General features: G+C 40.6%; 1 long non-coding RNA gene across 1 annotated transcript in view; it reads right to left on the bottom strand.

Moving 5' to 3' along the window:
• The window catches only part of LOC127574917 (uncharacterized), a 792,285-nt gene that overhangs the window by 305,540 nt on the left and 466,395 nt on the right, over window positions 1-20,350 (bottom strand). The window lies entirely within an intron of this gene.

The raw sequence follows: 20,350 nt of genomic DNA on the forward strand, positions 1-20,350 counted from the left end.
CTTCATCGAGCACCTTCGCTCCGTCCGCAGCAAAAGCCAGAACCTCCCGGTGGCCAGCCACTTGAATTCCACTTCCCACTCCCATACTGACATGTCTATCCACAGCCTCCTCTACTGCCACGTTGAGGCCAGATGCAGGTTGGAGGAGCAACACCTCATACTCTGCCTGGGTAGTCTCCAACCTGACGTCCTCGACATTGATTTCTCTAACTTCTGGTAACCCCTCCCTGCTTCCTCCCCTTTTTACCCCCTCCCTTTGTTTTCTCTCATTCCTGTGGCCCCCTCACCCCTTCACTTTCCCCTCCCCTGCCCTCATGACCTGCCCATCTATTCCCCACCTTCTTCCCTTTATTCCATGGTCTACTGTCCTCTCCTACCGGATTCCTCCTTCTTCAGCCCTTTGCCTCTTCTACCTGTCACCTCTCAGCTTCTTACATCACTCCCTTTCATCCCCCCTGCCCCACCCACCTACCTTCCCCCCTCACCTGGACTCAACCTATCACCTGCCAGCTTGTGCTCCACCCCCTCCCCATACCCTTTTTATTCTGGCTTTTTCTCTTGTCCTTTCCGGTCCTGATGAATGGTTTTGACCCAAAATGTCGACTGTTCACTTCCCTCCATAGATGCTGCCTGACCTGCTGAGTTCCTCCAGCATTTTGTGGTGTCTGTTGCTACAGTATCAATCTAGTACAGTATGGGCCTTGACCAGATCATACAGAGTTTCTGTTCATAAAGAATGATCAATTATGGAAAGAATTTCCTTGTAAAGTACTTATGGGACTCCTAATGCTTTCCGTCTTGAATGATTTAAGACACAAATAGGAAGGGAATATTATTTATGGATGAGTGAGCTATGATGGACCAAATGGCTGTCTTCCTCTATGGTATTGGTATAGGTTTATTATTGTCACTTGTACCGAGGTACAGTGAAAAACTTGTCTTGCATACCGATCGTACAGGTCAATTCATTACACAGTGCAGTTACGTTGAGTTAGTACAGAGTGCATTGATGTAGTGCAGGTAAAAACAATAACAGTGCAGAGTAAGGTGTCACAGCTACAAAGAAAGTGCAGTGCAATAAGGTGCAAGGTCACAACAAGGTAGATCGTGAGGTCAGAGTCCATCTCATTGTATAAGGGAACTGTTCAATAGTCTTATCACAATGGGGTAAAAGCTGTCCTTAAGTCTGGTGGTATGTGCCCTCAGGCTCCTGTATCTTCTACCCGATGGAAGAGGAGAGAAGAGAAATGTCCCAGGTGGGTGGGGTCTTTGATTATGCTGGCTGCTTCACCAAGACAATGAGAGGTAAAGACAGAGTCCATGGAGAGGAGGCTGGTTTCCTTGATGCGCTGGGCTGTGTCGACAACTCTCTGCAGTTTCTTGCGGTCCTGGGCAGAGCAGTTGCTGTTTGTTAATTGTTTTGCAGCACAATTTCCTTTTGCAATGTATGTCTGAAAGGTTCTAATTAAAGGCTCACCAATTTCCTCTCTGCTTTCCTTTGATAATTTAGGATGTCACCATCAGGACCTGGTGCCTGTTTTACTGAGTGCCATTTCCTTCCATATAGCTTTCCTACCTAATTGCCCGTTGCTCTCTTGTCCCTACCCTCCCTTATGCTTCTGAGACCTGGTCAATCTACAGCAGATGTCTTAAGGAACTGGAAAGATACCACCAATACTGTCTTTGCAAACTCCTCCAAATTTACAAGAACGATAAGTGAACCAGTGTTGATGTCCTCTTCCAGCCCAGCATCCTCAACACTGAGGACCTAGTTATACTCTGTTGGCCACGTTGGGCAGGCCAGGCCAGGCCAAGTTATTGATGCAGCTAGCAGCAAACTCCTAAAGCAGCACTCTGTTCCGAGCTCTGTCATGTGAAGAGATTACCAGGCAGACAGGGGAAAAGGTTCAAGGGTGTGCTCAAAGCCTTGGAAAAATTGTAACATCCCCACTGACTCCTGGAAATCTCTGACCCATGACTGCTCAGAGAGAAGGAGAATTCAAAGTGGTATTAGGAACCTTAAATTCATACATTGAGAGCACATAGAAACTGCATAAGTATTGGAAGAGGCAATACCCTCACAAACTACCCACTCGCCCATGAAGTTAGACACTTCCTATCCTGTCTGTGGAAGAGCCTGCTGCTCCCTCATTGGTCTAATCAGTCACTTAAGAACCCACAAAACTGGAGTGATAGCAAATTATCCTCAATTCTGAGGGACTGTCGAAGAAGAAGCACTCATATGGGAAACAGGCCCTTCAGCCCATCTGACAATCAAGCATCCACTTATACTTGTCCAACTTTATTCTCCCCACCTTCCCTTCAACTCTCCTCAGATTCTACTGCTCAATGGGGGCAATTAAAAATGACCAATTAACCTACCAACCTGCATGTCTTTGGAATGTAGGAGCAAACTGGAGTACCGGAGCAAACTGGAGTACCAGAGCAAACCCACACAGTCACAAGGAGAATGTGCAAATTCAACACAGGTAACATCGGAGGTCAGGATTGACCTTGGATCATTGGAACTATAAGGCAGCAGCTTTACTAGCTGCACCACCATTACTAGTTCCTTAATTTTTTTTTCATTCAAATGTCCCTGTTTTAAATTAACAATACTTTGTGCTGCCATTCTGGAACATAAATACTTTTATTAAATATTTTATTCTTTCCCCTTTTTATTTACTGATTTTATTTTTATGCTTTCTCTTAGCTATCTGATTTAACCCCTCTATAAAATTAGAGAAGTTTATTGCCTAGGAAGCTGCCATTCAATTCACGTCCAAGATTTATTCTCTTCCTGGGGTATATCTCTAGTCTAAACTTAATCCATTATTTACCATTGTCTTTAGACTATTGTATCTGGTGTTTTTTTTTGTTAATCTCATTGAAATTAACTTTTACATTGTCAACCATGACTGAATCCACTTGTTAATTTTCATATTGAACAGAATTCTGTTATGGTCACTAATTTCTAAACGTTCCCTTTGCTGTAGGTCAGATTGTGTTCCCTCGTCCTCTTTGCCTTCACACATACGTTGCTTCCTACTTCTCTGGATTGATTTCCATTTACTTAATTTGTGTCCACCTTACCCATTGACATCTTCCTGCAATCCAGAATACTGCTAATTTTAGAAATTTTGGTTACATCAGCAAGCTTCTTAATCATGACCCCTACATTTAAGTGACAAATATTCATTAAAGGCAAGGAATCTGTTATTAAGCCCTACAGAACCCACTATGCACTAAAATCCCCATTGATCTTACCTTTGCTTTCTTCTATTGAGCCACTTGTAATACAACTTGCCACTCTCCCTTGGATCTCACTGATTCTTAATTTCCTGCCCAGTCTTCTATGGGGAGACTTTGTCAAGCACCACCATAAAAATTCAGTCAAATTTTCCTCATATTTCTTTACAACGTAGAAGGAAGGCATTCAGCCCATCGAATCAATACGGACTCCCAGAGCAACCCCATCAATCCCATTCCCCCACTTATTTCACAGCAGCCTACTCTCTCTCACGTGCCCTCCAACTCCCCACCCAACCTTTATGAGGGGTCATTTATAGTCTCCAACATGCACATCTTTGGGATGCGGGATTAAACAGGAGCACCGAGGGAAAGCCATGCAGTCGCAGGAAGAACATGGAAACTCCATACACACATCATCAGACGACAGGGTTGAACAGAGGTTGCTGGAGCTGTGAGACAGCAGGACTGCCTTGTGCACCAGTGTGCCATTAATCAGATGTGACCTTCGCTAAACAATCCGTGCTTAGTCTCTGTCTGTCTTCCACATGACTTAATGTACATTATAAATACTAACAACAGGACTTATCTAAGACTGAGACTCCCTGCCAATCAGGGCAAATTGACGTCGGTCTACAAATACTGTTTGTAGACTTGGAGCTAATTTCTTGCCTTCCCTAGATGCTCCCTTCCCAATTATGCAGCTCATGCCTTCTTTCCTGTGATCGGGGTATTGTAACAGCATCTGTAATATGTAGTTATTCGCTGGCAGGATTTATATTCTTTATGTAATCTGAAAGCTGTTGTGTATCCCAGTTATTCTGTCTAGCCTAATTTGTCGTCTGGCATGAGGACATGGAGCCAGTGTAGCAGAGGTGTAATAGCCCCAGTAATTAGGATTCTGAAACATTACAAAATAATTCCAGCAAACTGTTTATGTCCTTTTTGTCATGACTTTTATACCGTGGAATAAATCATAGCAAGTGTAGTCAGCATGTTGATGTAAACCTGATGTATCTATATATTTCTTGCATCACATTGTATGTAAAAGGATGAAATACAGTTATTAGCTCTAATCTGAAAGTTTTCATCAAACAAAGTGAAATGATCATTAAAAAAAGCTGAATCACCATACATGATAAGGCCATTAAAATAATGAACCCAGCAAGTTGAGCAGCTGATGAGTTATTTCTCTTAATTATTGGTTTAGCTTCACTTGTGGTATGGTATCATGTTTAATAATCAGGGACAGAATTAGCAGTCACTTGGCATAGTGTGGATTGATTAGTGAAAGCCAACATAGATTTGTTAAAGACAAATCAAGTCTAATAACTTGATAGAGTTTTTTTATATATACAGTAACAGGCAGGATTAATGAGGAAATGCGGTATGGACTCCCAAAAGGTGTTTGATAAGGTCCCACAAAGTAAATAAGCTTGTCATCAAGACTGAAAACTGTGGAATGAAAGGGTCTGTAGTAGCTTGGATAGAAAATTGATTAAGTGACAGGAAACAGAATACAGGCAGTCCCCAGGTTTCAACACAGTTCCATTCCTGAGAACTGATTGTAACCCAAAGTGTTTGTAAGTTGCAAGTGATCAAGAAACAGTGTGTGGAAGAGGATCACAGAAACAGCTGTGATGGGAAAGCGAGCAGGTGCAGGAAGAATGGCCGCCAGCCGGCCTCACTGACTTAGTGAGTGAGCGAGTCTGCTCAGTGCTCCCAGCTCTGCTTGATTTGAACCAGCCCCCGATTGTTGTGGCTCAGGGGTGGGAACAAATGGCTCGTTCTCACCCAGCAGAAGCTGCCCACAGCCCCACAAATCCATCCCTATCCATTGCGCCAGTCTCCCAAATGCTCATTCGTATGTACAGGGTGCCCATAAGATGGAGGTTCATAACCTGTAGGGGTGAATGATGTAACACATCGGAGGGAGTAGTTCTTCAGTTCTTACAAGAAGCACTGCTTTTTCCAATGTATATTGATGAATTAAACTTGGGTGTGCAGGGCACAATTTCCAAATTTGCAGAGGGGACTGTGAGGAGGTTAAGGGTAAACTTCAAGAAGATGCAGGTATGTTGGTGGAATGGAAATTTAGGTGGTTGATGAAATTTGATGCTAAGTAATGTAAAGAGTTACATTTTGGTTGGAAGAATGCGAAGAGGCAATATAAGCTGGAGAGCACAATTCTAAAAGGGGTACAAGTACAGAGAGATCTCAGTGAGTATTTGTATAATTTGTTGAAAGTGGCAGAGCAGGTTGAGAAAGTAATTTTAAAAAGCATACAGGATCCTGTACTTTACAAAGACTAAAAGAGCAAGGCAGTCTTGATGAACCTTTATAAAACACAGATTTTGCAACAGTCAGAACATTGTGTTAATTTCTGAGCACCACACTTTGGGAAAGACGTAATGGCTTCAGAGAAGTGCAGAAGAGATTTACTAAAATGATTCCAGCGATGAGGGACTTTAGTTATGTGGATAGAATAGCAAAGCTGGGGTTGTGCTCCTTGGTACAGGGGAGATTGCAAGGGGGTCTTGGAGGGTATAGACAGAGTTACGTAGCAATAAAGTGTTCAGATTCGTGCAGGGATCAAGAATTAGGAGACATAGAATGAAAATAATTCTCAAAAAAAAGCTAACTCAAGTAAGTAATTTGTGTACACAGCAAATGGCTGGGTATGGAATGCGCTAGTAAGGTAGTGATGGAGGCAAATTCAGTCGTAGCAATAAAAATGGAGCTAATAAGTATCTGAAAGGAAAGAATGTTTAGGGTTCAGGGGAGTATGGGCAACTGAAGTGCTCTTATGTAGACCTGGTGTAGGCTTGATGGTCCAAATAGCTTCCTTTCATGCTCTAACCACTCAGTAATGATATGATATACAACAAATGCTCTAAGTGTTCTCTAAGTTGAGAGAAAGGGACATACTTGTGAAAAAATAATCAGCAGGGAATCCTGGATGTTTATGAATGATCTGTAATTTTGCTTCATCTCTGACCTTGAACTGGTTGCTATGGATACTCTTCAACTGTTTCCTTTATCAGTCACTCCTTTTTTATTCACAGAATTCACATTTTCACAGAGAACACTGGAATGTTTGAAAGAATTCCTTTTAATGACTGATTTTTCAAGACACAGCATTCTCCACCCTTTTACTTTTTGGTATATACGCAAGTATATATACCAAAATCCCTCAATAATTAAAGCAGATTTCGGTGGATTTACTATATCTATTTTCCTCGGCTCTTGACAATTTCTTCAATTTCTATCTTAATATCTTCATGCTGTGTACTTAATTCTTATTTCATTGAGTCTGCAGTACAAAAGTAATCTATTTGGCCCAGTTGGTCTATGCCAGAACTGATGACCACATGAGCCTCCTTATCTGTCTTTATCAGTATATCTTTGTGATCTTTTCTCCCTCATACTTATCTAGCTTTTCCTAAATGCATCTAAGCTATCTGTTTCAACTGTTCTTTGTGGTAGAGCACGTTGCACATTCTTATTACTATTTAGTCTCCTAAGAGATTTGTCCTGAATTCACCGAGGTCTATCATTGAAAGCCTTTTGAAAATCCAAATTTATTAAATCTTACATATTATTCTTGTCTACTCTTACTATTCTTTCTTCACAGAACTTAGTAATACATGGAATTCAATCACAACCTTCCTTTTTGAAATATTTGCTGGCTACACTTCATGATATTTTTATTTCAATTATATCTTTGAATAAGGAACCCATTCATGTTCTTAGCATCTCTGTTAAGCTAGCAGATCTATAGTTCCCTGAACTTTTTCTGTCTCCATTTTCTAAATCTCTGATTAACATTGGCTATCATCCAACCCTCTGGCGCTTCTCCCTTATCAAATAAAAATTTATATACATGTCATAGTATTTCAGGTAACTTTCCCCAAACTTCCTATAATATTTGTAGATTTGGTCCATCCATATCAGGCCTTTTATCTTCTCGGTTAGTTTTAAGTTTGTAAGTTACTTATAGCCCTTTCTATCTTAAATGCTTTATATTCTTGAGCTCTTATAATGTCACCTGTTGGACATCCTTGCAAATACCAAGCTGAAGTATCTTTTCAATATTTATGCAATATTCCTCCCTGTGAGTTTAGCTTGTGACCTAACACATATCCTGATTTTTCTTGTCTTTTTTGTGTTACCAATTTTATTTTCATTATAATTTAACCTTATAGTTGCTTTTTTTGTATACTTTGCTAACCTCTTCATTATCCTTTTGTCATCTTCACATATACTTAGTTTTTTTGCCTTTATCCTGTTATTTATTCATGGTGTTCCATTGTTGACTAGTTTGTCTTTGGTTTTTAGAGCGTCATATTTCCTTTGAACTCAGTAGATAATTATGTTTGATATTTACCACTGCTGTTCAATCACTATATTATTTCTGGTTTGAATTCCCTGATTCAAGACTCTTTCCTCTGAATTAGCTGTCTACAATCTTTGTTATGCCTTTCCCATCATTATTTAAACATTTATAATGTTATGATTGCTGTAATCTATATGTAACTATTCTTGTTCATATCCTTTTAAAGAATCAAGTCTGATACCTTGCAAAAAAAAGGAGCCTGATCAAAATGCAGAAACTACATTCCCATTTCCCTAACTCCTTATGTTTAATTTGGGGTAGTTAATTTTTTTATTACTTATTCATTTTACAGAATTTGTGCACCATTGCCAAGATCACTTCTAATTGCTTTTGAGAAAGTGATGGTATTGGTATTGGTTTATTATTGTCACTTGTACCGAGGTACAGTGAAAAGCTTGTCTTACAAACCGATCGTACAGGTCAATTCATTACCCAGTGCAGTTACATTGAGTCAGTACAGAGTGCAGTACAGAGTAAAGTGTCACAGCTACAGAGAAAGTGCAGCTGCAGGCCCTTTGGTGAATCTACTCCTACAATGCTGTTGGATAGGAAATTCCAGGATTTAGACCCAACAAAGATGAAGGAATGGTGGCATGTTTACAAGACAGGATTATGTGCAAATTGGAGGGGAATTTGCAGGTGATGGTGTTCACATGCACCTGAAGCCCTTGTGCTTCTTGGTGGTAGAGATTCCAGTTTAGGGAGATGCTGCCAGAATAGCCTAGGGACAAAACTGCATTTTGTTGTTGATACACACTGAAACCACAATGCGCCATTGGTGGACAGAGTGAATGTTTAGATAGATATTTATTTATTAGTCACATGTACATCGAAACACAGTGAAATGCATCTTTTTGCGTTACTGAGAATGTGCTGGGGGCAGCCCGCAAGTGTCGCCACGCTTCCGGCGCCAACATAGCATGCCCACAGCTCCTAACCCGTATGTCTTTTGGAATGTGGGAGGAAACCCACGCAGACATGGGGAGAACATACAAACTCCTTACAGACAGCGGCGGGAATTGAACCCAGGTCGCTGGCACTGTACTAGCGTTACGCTAACCGCTACACTACCGTGCTGCCATTTAGGGTAGTATATGGGATCCAATGGGCGGTTACATCCTGGGTGATGTTAAGCTTCTTGGATGTTATTGGAGCGCACTCTCCAGACAACTGGAAAATGTTCCATCACACTCCTGACTTGTGCCGTGTAGATGGTGGAAAGGGTTTAGCATGTCAGAAGTTGAATTATTTGCTGCAGGATACGTAGCCCCTGACCTGCACTTGTAGCCATAATATCTAGTTACGTTTCTGTTCAACTCCAGGATGTTAATGGTGGGTACACAGTAATGGTAGTGCCATTGAATATTAAGAGTAGTTTGATTCTCTGTTGTCGGAATGGTCATTGCTTAGAACTTTTGTGTCATGAACGTTATTTGTCACTTGTCATTCCAAGACTTAATGTTGCTTAGGTCTTGCTGCATGCAGTCATGGACTGCTTTATTTGCTGAGGAGTTGTGAGTGGAATTGAACATTGTACAATCTTCAACGAACATCCCCACTTCTGCCTTTGTAATGGAAAATAGGTCATTGATGAAGCAGTTGAAGATGGAACCTTTGCAGGGATATCCTGGGGCTAGGATAATTGAACTCCAAGAACCACATTCCATCTTCCTTTTTGTGAGAAGTGACTCCAATCATTGGAGTGTTTTCCTCTTGATGCCCATTAACTTCAGTTTTATCAGGCTCATTGATGATGCACTCAGTCAAATGCTGCCTTGATATCAATGGCAGTCACTCTCATCTCACCTCTGGATTTCAATTCTTAAGCCCAAGCTTTGGTCCAAGGTTATCCTGAGGTCTGAAGCCTAATGATCCTGGCAAAATCCAAACTGGGCACAGGTGATCAGGTTATTGACGACTAAGTGTCGGTTCCCAGCACTGCCAATGACAGCTTCCATCATTTTGTTGATGATTGAGAGTAATCTGATTGGATAGTTATTAGCCACATTGGATTATCTCCTATTATTATTATCATTATTATTATAATTAATTTTTTACATCTCATAGATTTGCCAAAATATTTCCTCCAAATCCTTTCCATTATTTGAGGCTCAGTAGAATGTCCTCATCAAAGCTGTCTTATCCTACGGGCAGGATTTTAATTTCCCAATATACTGTAGTATAGGAGAAAGTGCAGTCATGTGGTAGAAATCTGAAAGTAAGTATAAATGGTCTGTCAACATTTCTTAACACATTCTTGACCAATTAGTGCTGAGTGGGCTTGAAGTCAACACACATGATTCAATTTTGGTCTAGTATTTAAAGGGACCTTCCAAATATGCCACTTGATGGTTTTGGGTTTGGGAGCACAAAGGAAGGAATTTCCAGAATGGATTCCAGGCAATCAAAGTTTGCACTTCATTTTAGTAATACCTCCCTGAATGTAACACTGGGGGCTGCAAGGTACTTCTTCTCTACTGGTGGGAGGAAGATGTTTGCCATTGAACAAAGAAATCGTGGCTTGAAATTGAGAGTGATGTCAGGAGCAGAGTGCAGTGCTGTGCAGAACACAGAAATTGAGAACAGTGTCATATTCACTACATCCTGATAAATATATCACTCAGCTTTCTGAAAGACAATCACAGCAGCACTTCTCACACCAACTCACTTTGCAGAGGTACCCATCCCTCTATTTCAATGCAGCTGGGTCCACCCAGCTATCTTGTGACAGAATTAAATATTGGACAGACACATGACATGCAGCATTTGATCCCAGCAAATGAATGTAATTGCATGTATGATGATAACAGAAAATATTCTCACTATGATACTTCTAACTTACATCTTTTGTCTGTCACAGGCTTTCTAATGTCATATAAGAGAAGGCAGAAGAGAAGAATAAAGATTCCTCAGAGGAAGTTGGTCACTCTGAGGATACACCTTCACAGAACACTGACAGATGATGCACCAGTTCAGATTGTAACATATCAGAGGGATCAGTAAGGCAGAGAATAGGACTTTCACTAAGTGACATCGCAAAATGCCAGAGACATTTGACTTAGACAGTGGTTGGGAGTCCACGTCAGAGCCCACAGGATGCTTTTAGCTGGACATAGATAGTACACTTTGGGAGGGCTAGCAACAAATACGATGCCTCTTGAGTAACAGAAAAGAATATCTGATCTATTGGCATGTGTTCGATTTGCACAGTGAACACCCACAGAGAGATCGAGGAATTCATTCCGAGCTTAAGAGGCATAATTGCAGTGAAGTTTGTGATGATTTCCTCATCCCGCAGAAATAGTTGCTACCCTTCACTGAGCATCAAATGTGGCAGTCAAATGAGTGCATGCATATCTTCACTAAATGCCTTGAACACTTTAAATAGGATATATATTAGCCTTGTCTTGATCATTATAATCCCTGCTAATTTGCAGCGAAGTGTTCTCTATTTCACTGTAAGCAGAGAATTACAAGTGAACCAATGATGATAGGGGACATGGAAGTGGGGACTTAACTCAAGGAACTTCCACTCCTCACCTGTTGAACCGCTGCCAATGGTTCAGTCTTGCCCAACACAAATAGGGGAACTATAAAGGTGTTCTTTGATGAAGCCCTTATAGCGTTTCTCAGTAGTCAGAACAAGGCTCTGAGCAACCTGCCTCTGCTCATGTTCTCAGGAGTTGCAAAACATAGAGTTGATAGGAAGAGGAAAAGTAAAGGCTTGTGGCTGAAAAAAAAGTATGTGCATGGATTTCAGATGGTTGTGAGATCATTGGGGCAGGCACGGTAGTGTAGTGGTTAGCGTAACGCTATTACAGCGCCAGCGACCTGGGTTCAATTCTGGCTGTTGTCTATAAGGAGTTTGTACGTTCTCCCTGTGTCTGCGTGGGTTTCCTCCGGGTGCTCCAGTTTCCTCCCACATTCCAAAGACATATGGGTTCGGAAGTTATGGGCATGCTATGTTGGCGCCGGAAGTGTGGCGACACTTGCGGGCTGCCCTCAGAACACTCTACGCAAAAGATGCCTTTCACTGTGTGTTTCGATGTACATGTGACTAATAAAGAAATCTGATCTGATCTGTTCCTCTTTTATTTCTGAGCCACATAAATATAATTTCATGCAAGTATCTCTGGCAGAACCCTGGAGTTATCCTAAGGCAAATTAGTCTAGAGCAGTTGTGACTGTGACAGGCACTGGTAAAGCATGACCACCAGGTCCATTTGGCAGAAGGTTCCTGTAGGCTAAGTAGATGAAGTCTTGATCCAAGGCCCTAAGTTGTACGGCATAAGTACCACCCATGTTGATCACATAGATCAGAACCCTAAAGTGGAGATCATGCATACACATCTCCAACACTGAAAAAAAGTCCTTCATCACAAGTACTGTGAACAAACCCTTTCACAGATGCAGGTGGCTATGAGGTGTCAGTATATGCAAATTTTGCTGCCAGATTTCAAACTCTCAATTGCCTTTCTGTCACAAATATTTTCCAGGAAACTCATGGACCCAAGTAATATTGCAAAAGGCAAGTTAATGTCCTGTAATTTAGCAATTAACACATTGAAATTGACAACCATCCTGCCCCAATGGGGTTTCAAGCACGCAGCCTAATATCCTGTAGTTAAATACTGAAGTTGGTGGGTTGGAGCAATTTCTGGATATGCTGTCAATTTCTCTGGTTAAAACCCCAACTGCTCCCAAAAGCATGTGGTCTTGCACATAAAAATTCAACCCATTGTCTTACTCTAAATGCATTCCTTTCCATCTAAATGTTTGTTTCTATTGTCTCTAATTAGTACAGCCAACCTACCATTCCTCTTCCTTCTCTAACTTTTCTGAATGCATTATATCCTATCATATTTAACTTCAAACTTGTTCTTTAGTTAGCTGTATTGCAATTATTCCTACTGCATATTGTTACTTGGAAGATTCTGCTTGCTTTCTTTTTGTCCTGCATGACTTATCTCCTTTACCCAGCCACAGAGAAATCCATTGTATACTTTGGATGAATTTTCTTTTTAGTTTTCTCCTAGTAATCTAAAAAGCCACCTAACCAGAAATGAACTTTATTTGTTCTTCGTAGTCCAAACATTGCACACATTCTTTGCTAGTTTACTTAATCATTTAATGTTATAGAATTTTTGGACAATATAATGTACGGCTACTTTTCAAAGAGCAAAAGAGGTTTCCTCAAATAGTTGTGGAACAATTGTGATATTAAAATTATCTCAATTTTCAGTGTTAGCTGAAATGATCTAGAATGCTGAAGGCTGTAAGATTGTCGAAGGCTGTACGTGGTATCTTGTGCAGCTCATATTCAATTGTTTTGCACTGGTAGCAGGAATCTGGCTGCAACATGGCTTCAATAAATTCTGCCCTGAAGGAGCTGCCAATGTTGCACTGAATGATTACACACCTCATGTCCCCAGTGGTTGAGTTACCTTATGGCAGAGGCATTTCATTCAACCTACTGAATTCTGATATCAAACTCTTCTTCCTGTATTGATTTTAAAAGATACTGGGATGAGGACACTATAATAGAATTATTTATTCCTGAGGCTAGACAATGCTATGTAGACCTTTCAATTAAAAATAATTCTAAGAGTGTCCTCTGCAGCATTCCAGAAGGTCAAATCAAAATTAAACGTTAATAGGTTTGTAAATATTTTAAAAGGCTTAGCAGCTAATACAGAAGGTTTCCATATAACAATTTTAATCCCTTGGGTTATTTGGGTTTAAAATGAAATGGTTCCGTATCAATTATTAACACAATAATATCATGAAATCCAAATAGTGGCTGTACAATTTTCTAATTGTCAAAACTACATTCAAAGTGGAAGACATAATGGACTGGTTTTAAGTACTTTGTACACTATATTTAAGACTGTCTTCAGTGACATAGAGAAAGCATATACACACACACACACATGCACACACACGCACACACACGCGCGCACACACACACACACACACGCACCCACAGAGGCAGGTTGCTTTATATAATTTCTTTATGAGCAGTTGAAACCACAGTGAACAAGACAACTAACATTTTTGATGAGGGGACTGGGAGCTGGTAGTTAAAACCAGAGGAGGATATTTCTGTCTTTTCTTTGACTGGCAGTAATGGCTCCTTACTTACTTACACATAGATATACAGCTAACAATAAATGATAACTTTTTTTTAGTAAACAAAGCTATGACTGCCCACAGAAATGTTAACATGGATGTTTGCATAACAGGATACCTAATTAACAATTAAAATTTGATGTCTATTCACTTCAAAATACAAATTTGGTAAAGGTCTTTTTTAAGTCGACTTTTTATATTGGCTAAAAGAAATGGATTATTCAGATTGATAAAAAAACACCAGCATAATTGGTTTTATGCATTACATACCATTAAACCCTTTTACCTCTGAATCTGAAATGATTCAATGTCGATCTTTATGGTGTTATTTAATGGATTTTGTTTAGACAATGCAAGACCTGACACTTTACAGTTTCCAGGCAGTAGTAACAGAAAATCAAGTGTTATATTATAGATTATTCCCTGAGTAGAATTTACAATTTCCACAGAACCACTGTGCCATTCATGACTGGGGTTGGGAACAGCTCTGTATCAACTGGAACACAACATTTCAGTGGGAAATTGCCTGTCTTCTTTCAAATCAATACCAGATGTCATATTTGTCATTATTTTCCCAGCCTGGGCAAAGGACCTATAAAGATCAGGCCTGGGCTGGAAAATTCCTGGAGGCCAGAACTCTGTAGTCACCAGACAGCTTTGTTGGCACGTGCAAGCCAAAGGTGAGAATAAAGCATCTGCAATCATCTTTAGCCAGAACTAACAAATAGATGACCCATCCCATGATTTCATACGAAGGTTTTTACCACCACTGTTGCCAATCTTCAATCAATTTGATACAGCCACACGGTATAAAGAAATGGCTGAGAACATTGGCTACAACAAAGGTTATGGGACCAGATAAGCCAGTTGCAATACTGAAGACTTGTGCTCCAAAACTAGTCACAGTTACAGTGAGGAAATCTGCCTTGTTATGTCCTGACTACAAAGAGCAGAAGGAACCCAATTTAGCTAACTACCATCCATTCGGTCTACTCTTAGTTATCAGGAAGGCATTATCAAGTGGTACATCAGTAGCTTGCTCACTGAAGCATAGTTTGGATTTATGAAGACCCTTTGTTTCAGACCTTATGACCTCAATCCAAACATGGACGAAAGAACTGAATTACAGATGTGAGTTGAAAATAGCAGTCCTTGACGTCAAGGTATCAATTAAATGAATATAGCATCAAGGTGTAAACGTTCCACTGGTTGGATCATATCTTCTGAAAAGGAATATAGCCGTGGTCGTCGGAAGTTGCTGTAGAAATTCCTTGAGGTGTTATGCCACACCCAATTCCTTGGGCCAGTGTCTTGCTTTTGATTATAAGGTCGGAATTGGTGACATTCTCTGATGATTGCACAGAGTTCAATTTCACTTACAACTCCTCGGAAAATGAAGCAAGCCATAGCTGCATGCAGCAAAACCTGGACAGCATTCAGTATTGGCAGATAAGTGTGAAATAACATTCACACAATGTAAGTGCCAGGCTGTGATCATCCCCAACACGGGAGTGTAGCTAATTACTCTGGACATTCAATGTCATTACCACTGCCGAGTACCACGCCTTCAATAATCGGGGATTACAGATGGCCAGAAACTCAACTGGACTAATGAATGAAAACAGCTGGATATCCTGTAGTGACTGATTCACTTCCTAATACCCAAAGCCTTTCCACCATCTATAAGGCACAGGTCAGGAATTTGATGAAATACTTTCCACTCGCCCAAATGAGGCAGCTCAAACAAATTTAGGAAACTCAGCACTATTTAGGATGGTGCAGCTGCCTGGTTTGTATCCTATTTCCTCCACCACTGGTGCACCATGGTTGCAGTGTATACCATCTGCAAGGTATAATGCAGTTACTTGGCTAAGCTGCTCCAAGAGCACCTCCCAAAGCCACATCCTCTACCACCAAGAAGTAAAAGTGGATGGGTATGTGGAAATACTGCAACCTGCAAGCTGTGCACCAACTTTGCTTCATTGTCACTGTGTCTAAATCCTGGAGCCCCTATTCATCCACATGTGGGAGAACCATCACGAAACAGGTAAAAGAGGACATGTAGCTAACCATGACCAACTTAAGGGCAATTAGGGATGAGCAACAACTGCTGGCCTTGCCAGAGGTGCTCATTATAAAGAGCCAGAGAGAGGAACATGATGAGGAGGAGAGAGAGAGGGATTGGAAGAAGGACATTGAGGGAGGGAGATGGTGGAGATAGGGAAGGAGTGGAGCAGAAGCAAGAGAGGAGAGAGAGAATTGGGAGGGATGAGGATAGAAAAAGGAATAAGATTGCCACCAGCCCACATTTAAATGGGAAATTGGCTGCCCATATAACAATATGAAATGCCCTTTATATCATTCGTCATTTTACTGACCTGACTACCTGTGCCCTTTATATCATTCATCATTTTACTGACCTGACTACCTGACCCACAAAGATTGAATTCTGAGTCTGTCCTGATTTGAATATGATACTTGTCCCAGAGCAGCTCAACAAACATAAAGCTCAAGGATCTGGTGGTTGGCAGTGAAACCTTCCTAACTTGATCATAGCATACCCTCCCCACAAGATCAGCCCAGAATAACCCTTGCCTACAAGTCCTCCCGTAATAAGCCCAGGCCATAACAAGCCCTTCCACAACTAGTCAGACACAGACCCTGCCCCATATTAATGAAGTACATTATTGGCAACCTTATCTATACCCCTGGCACTTTTGGACTTGTTATTGTGTCTGGGGACTGGTCCCAAGATTGTGGCTTTTCCTTTCCAGAATTCCTCTTTTTTTATTTCCCTCTACAGCGAGAGTAAGAAACAGCAGTTGACGCAATTACAAACTTCATGCAACTTATCCTGAATTTTTATTGTCCAATTGCAGGGCATAATATATCCCTTTCTTCCCCCAACCCAATCCTACTAAGTCAGTACAGGTAAAAGTCATGGTCTTATGTCTTCTTCCTCTACAGTATATGGATACATTGACCTGATAGAGGCACAATATTCTTGGTTATTAGTAGTGCAAATGTGGGTACATGGACATAGATTTGGTGGAGGCACAGAACGTTAGCTTGATTGCCTTTGCTTAGACTGTTCTGGAGCCCCAGTACTGATCAAGTTAGTATTGGGTCTCTAGAACAGACTCAGAATTGACCTCCTTATAACTTGAGCAGTCCAGACCCAAATCCTTTGCTAATACTGTCCTATTTCCCTACTTTCTATTGAGGGCAATTCTTAACAGGGTTAGAAATACAAACATACACTGGATCAAGAAGAAAACAAATTTGTTGATTATTCCAAACTTTAAGGTCATTGAAATTATTAAATAACAATAAGTAAAAAACTAAAAATTAGCAGTTCCCATAAGTTTACTGTCATAATTAATTCATTTGTGTCCAGTTAAATATTGGGTCCAATTCTACAGGACAATTCTCCTCATTGATCAAACACAAAAAGTGTCTAACGAAAGTTACCACTTCTTGCAGATTTACTGCAATTTGCAGAAGTACTTGCATAACTTGTGTGATTCCTCCATCGCAAGCTTACAGTCCAGAACCAGCACCATCAATTGTGGCTTGGCCCTGAACGATTACAGGGCATTCTATGACTTAATTAATACACACAAAATGCTGGAAGAACTCAGCAGGTCAGAGAGCATCTATGGAGGGAAATAAACAGTCGACACTTCGGGTCGAGACCCTTCATCAGGACTGATAAGCAGACTGTTCATCGACAGTGAGTCAACTGTTCATTTCCCTCCATTTTCCTGCCTGATTTCCTGAGTTCCTCCAGCATTTTGTGTGTATTGCACCAGATTCCAGCATCTGCAGAATCTCTTGTGTCTATGACTTAATTACATCATGTTGATGGCATCAAAACATGCCCTGCTCATCAGTGCCAGGAAGAACCTTGACAGCAGGCTAAGCTGTGTGTAGCCAGTTTGTCAAAACTCTGAGAATATTTCTGACATTCAAAAACCATCATCAACTATGCACTGTTAAACTACAGATTTTAAAAAGTGTGAACTTTTTTTATGAAGTAAAAAATATCATTAAATGTACCATAGGACTTTTTTCTGGATTCTCCACTGTAAGTTGTGGGGAATTGCTGCAACTTCAGTATTCTTCATTGGATTGCTTGAGATGCTCGGCTACAGAGCCCCAGTGAAAGCAACCACAAACAGCCATCAGCTACTTCGGGATATTCATGTTTGCATACCAATGCATGTCAGTGCAGAAGTTGCTCTCAATTACATGGCAAAAAGTTGCTGAACTCTGGAAGTTTTGCTGATATTTTCACAGAAAATCCTGGTCATTGGAACTAAAGTGTGACTTATGTGGATCCAGGTCATAGGTAAATAGTAGTGGAGCCCACTTTGTGACCTCATATCTATAATCTTGTATCAAACTTGTATAGGATGGGCAGGGAGCATAAACAGTGTGCAAGAGCATGTACATAATTGTGGAAATAAATGTTGAGAGAATGATTAGTAAACATAGGACTCTGGAATTCATTAACATAGACAGTACAAAAGCAGGGAAGTTGTTTCACACATCACTGGTCAGGCAACAAATGGATTGTTGCATTCAATTCTAATTTCCATGGTTTTGGAGGGATATGAAGATCCTAGAGAGAATGTAGGAAAAAGTTTCCAGAATGCTTTCAAGAGTGGGGTATTTCAGCTGTTTTAGACTGGAATTGTTCACCTTGGGGTAAAGAGATTTAAAGATTTGACAGAGATAAAGACTAGTTCAGGTAGGTTGATTAGAAGGATGACATTCACAATTAGCTGATGGTTCAAAGACCAGGAGACACAGGCAGTCCCAGTCAATATGACCAGGAGATCCAGATTTAAAATTTTGGATAGCAGATGCAAAGCGGATATTAGGAAAAAAAGCTCTTTACTTGGACAATAGAATGTGCAACTCACTGCTAGTAAGTGAATTGAAAACAGAACCAATCAAAACTTTCAAAAGAGAATTGCACAGTACTTGAGAGAGGATAATTGAATTGCCCTTCTGGAGCAGGCATAGATTTGATAGGCTGAATGACCATCTTCGCCATCATAAGAATGTGTAGTGGCTCTATTTGGTGCAGGTTCATGCCGATGGGGCAACCCATGACTGGGGCAACCCATGACTGGGGCAAAGTCACCTAGAACCACAGCAGCCATGCAAAATATGTATCTGCTCCTATCCCACCAAATGCAAGTAAAACATTGACAGTAGGGTTTGACAAAAAATCTTTTATTTGCAAAAGTAAGTTTGAGCTAACTGTGAAACTGGCTCAATTCCCTGCAGCAGGGCTCTGTATGTTGATACGGTCACCCGCCATAAAATCATCAAATTCATGGCACCAGAACAAGCCTTGGCCATAAAAAACTTAAATCATTGCTTTTGAAATGACATGTGTCCAGTTTTATCATTTTGATATGATAGTTGAACCACAAGCAGAAAACGTCCATCATTTTATTCTTGCACTAGAAGCTCTGACTTCTGGCGTACAACTCAGGAAGCTGCCATCATATCTCTGAATACCATTCTTCAAGGAGATTTTGATGTTGTCATGGCACATTAGCAACTGTCTTCTAGCAGATTACTAGAATCCCTGTGGGGCTGCACAAGAAGGTGACAGTGACTCAGTAAAGCACAGATCTGCTATTCAGCATTAAGGTGATTAGCTACAGAGAGAAGATAAGATGGCAAATGTAATGGAAGTAGGATTTTTTTATATACTACTTACTCGTGGGTGATGCTAGCTAAATCATCAGTAATTATTTGAGAAGGTGGTAGGGATCTGCCTACTGAGCTGAATGTGACCTAAACCCACAAGAATGTAATTGATTCTTAACTGCCCTCTGAAATGGCCCAGTAAGCCACTCAGTTCAGGGAAAATTTTGACACCCACATCCTGCAGCAATGATCAAGGTAGGGGAAATGTTCACCATAATGAATGTTCATATTTGGGAATAAAACAAATTATGATATGTTATGTACATGTAATCATATTGTAACAGTCAAAGTAAATTCTATGGAGACACAAAGAGATGGTGGTTCCAGGTGACTTACCTCCGTCCTGGATCACCCCATTGCACCAGTTAGACCCTCCACATAATCATGAAAATCTTATGATGCAGAAGATGGTCATACAGTCTGTCAAATCCATGCCGACTCCAGGAGGGCAATTATTCACTCTCAAGTACTGCCCAATTCCCTTTTGAAAGTTTTGATTGATTCTGTTTTCAATTTGCTTATCAGCGGTGAGTTCCACATTCTAACTATTTTTTTCTCAGATCCACTTTGTATATGCTATCCAGAATTTAAATCTGTATCTCCTGGCCATATTGAATGGGACCGCCATATTGCAAAGGGTGTGAATGGGGCAGAATTTGTTAAATGTGTCCAAAATAATATTTTCAAACAATATGTAGATGGCTCTACAAGAGAGGGGGCTACACTGGTCCTCCTATTGGGAAATGAGGTAGGGCAAGTGATTGAGGTGTCCATGGGGGAACACTTTGGAACCAGTGATCATAATTCTATTAGTTTTAAAATAGTTATGGAAAAAGATAGGACTGA

This window comes from Pristis pectinata, chromosome 10, assembly GCF_009764475.1.
Source record: "Pristis pectinata isolate sPriPec2 chromosome 10, sPriPec2.1.pri, whole genome shotgun sequence".
NCBI lineage: Eukaryota > Metazoa > Chordata > Chondrichthyes > Rhinopristiformes > Pristidae > Pristis > Pristis pectinata.